This window comes from Micropterus salmoides, unplaced genomic scaffold, assembly GCF_014851395.1.
Source record: "Micropterus salmoides isolate LMB-PRFRI ecotype aquatic unplaced genomic scaffold, ASM1485139v1 Ms_hic_scaffold_3, whole genome shotgun sequence".
In the NCBI taxonomy this organism is placed as follows: domain Eukaryota; kingdom Metazoa; phylum Chordata; class Actinopteri; order Centrarchiformes; family Centrarchidae; genus Micropterus; species Micropterus salmoides.
The window spans coordinates 31624313-31627167 of NW_024042261.1; positions in this window are offsets into that span (position 1 = coordinate 31624313).

Genomic DNA, 2855 nt, shown 5'->3' on the forward strand with positions numbered 1-2855 from the left:
GCTTACCAAACTATATGCTCATAATATTCAACATAAGAAAAATTAAACCCATTTATTTTTACAAATGTGACAAATGGGAGCAAATAAAAAATATAAAACACATTTCAAAGCAGTGAGTGGACTGTCATATCGTACCAGACTTTAGTACTACAATGCGTTTGTGTATGATTATATTGCTATACAAAAGCATCTACGCATCACCCACAGCAAAGTATGTGTGATCTTCTATAGATGGTAATAGTAGATGGTGCTTTAATAGAGTTGATTATCTCCAACATAACCTGCTCCAGAGAAGACTAGCCATTAAGCACAAGTTACCATGGCAATGTACCCTGGTAAGAAGTGAAACTGCCATTGTAGGACTGAAAACTTAACCCTTTACCTCGCTAAGGTCTAATCCTGCTTTGTAGTTTAGGCCTCTGGGCTCAGTAACTGAACTACATAAGAAAACAAACAAACAAACAAAAACTCTCACCCACTTTCAGTGTTAATGACAGGTATGTATGAAAATGACCAAAAACAAAACATCTCATCACTTGTACTCTTCTAAATAAAAGGGTGTTTTAGGCATAATAAATATAAGTGATGAGACAGTTTACTCCTGTAATACCTATGAACATCCCTCATTCATATTCAGTATGTTATCATACAGTAGTAGTAAAATCCATAAGCAGTAAAATAGATGAGCCAACAGAAAGCTAACTTTACCAATTAATTATTTTGCCACACTAGTGGTGCTGCTATAGAAGAAAAGCTTCTATTTTCGTCGTTTTCAACTTGCTGTTAGGCAATAACATAGCTATTATTGTAGCATGGCTGCATATGACAAAGACACTACAATCTATATGGCTCATTCCCCTTCACCTCTCCCACAACACGTTCTGGTGAATTTGTGATGGGAAATGATAATTTCAGATCCTCCGGGCTGTAGATCTGCAGCAATACTATCTGCAGCAATGCTGAGATGGGACACGGTTGCTTTGCCGGGCCGCCCAGGTAGATTAATAGCCGCCCATGTAAATTTGGCGAGCCATTTTAAAATCGTTCTTGATTGCAGCGTTTCGCAGAGCTTATTCGCTCCGCACATCCTCTCACTCTGTCGCTCTCTCTCTCTTTCTCTCTCGCAAACACTGACAACAGACACGTATGTGAATTGAATGGTTGGTATCATAAACACCGCTGCACATATCTGTCCAACACAATGCTGTCAATGTCGGAGACCCATCTTCAAAACAGTTATTAGCAAGCATGTAAGGAGCTTAGCTAATAAGGATATAGCTATGTTAACTTTGGAAAACAGCTGTCGAAGTTACCACGCTGTATAACTGGTAGTCTACAGGTGCGTTTGAGATAACTGGCTGACTTTCGCCGACTTGGTAGATAGGGGAATAAAAACAGCGCCGTCAAGTCAGACACAATCTACCTCCGATAAACTGCGTGACTTTACTCAGGCCTTGCTCCCACGAGGTCTAGTGACGTTTTGCAGCGCAGGTGTTGTGCCGAATTCTGCATGCCTCCCGTGAATTGCATACACCTCGAGGTGGATGCAAATTTCGATAGGTAGCCTACAATATCTGTTTTGCCGAATTATACAATTCACTTCTTAAGGTCCTTTTAGGACACTTTGCTTTTTGAACGCGGTTAACGCCACATGTTTTTGCTGAATCTCAAGAAATGGTACTTTTACTAAGTGTAATAATATATTAACGATTAACGTTCATAAAATATATACTGGTCATTTATCACTATTGATAAACTCCACAAAGAATAGCATAGCGTTTAAAAGCAGAACTTAAATGCATTTTCCTACAATTCTCGGCAGGCATGCAAAATTGGGCATAACACCTGTGACAGTTGACTGTTACTACCTAGTAGGTGAGGGAAGGAAATGGTCATTACATACATTACATACAAGTAACTTCTTTTAAAATATTTGTTGAGAAATGTTATATCAATCTATGGCTATCAGAGGTGTGTGGAATAGCCAAAAACTGCACTCAAGAACTGTCACTCTGCAAAAACAAGTACTTAAGTAGGCTACTGTATATGTAATCACTGTCATCAAAACAACTATTTGAGTTAGAGTACAAAAATATTTACTGGATAAATTACTTGAGTTTCAAGTAAGTAACTTAAGAAATAAAAATAAATAAAAGCACTGGGACACTGCTCGTACACTCTTAGTTTGAATATTTACATTCTGGCAGAAACCTGGAGTAGTAGTTTTGAAGCATGATATACTGTGTATCTATTTATTATTAAACATATTAGCATTAACACAACAGACACTGCTCTCTGTCAACTCAGTGTCAACACAGTCCTCTGATGAACTGACTTCACTGTGCAATACATCTTCAACTCTAAATATCAGCTGCTAGCACTACTTGAAAGCCATGATACAATTCTGTAGCTTCAGCCATTGTGCCATAAACAAAGTCACGTGGATGCGAGACTGCGGTACGATAACAAAGCACTAGCAGACAGCTGACCACCTACCTCTTAACAGATCATGAATGCATAAAATAATAAATGAATAAAAGTAGCATGATGAATGTTTCCAAATTTAACATAGTAAAAGTAATGATTTTTCTCAAAAAATCTACTCAATTCAGAGTAAAGGTATGATGCATTAAAACTACTTTGACGTGTACAATTTACTGAAAAACAGTACTTGAGTACATGTAACTTATTACTACCTCCCTCTGATGTCTTTAAATCTATTGTGGTCCAGGAATGTGTAATCATATTTACACTCAGCAGGTGGTGCAGTCTGTTGTCGATGTACATGACTTACTGTACCAGCACTAATTTGTCCCTGTGTGTGTAAAAAACTAAATAAATAAAACACACTTCAA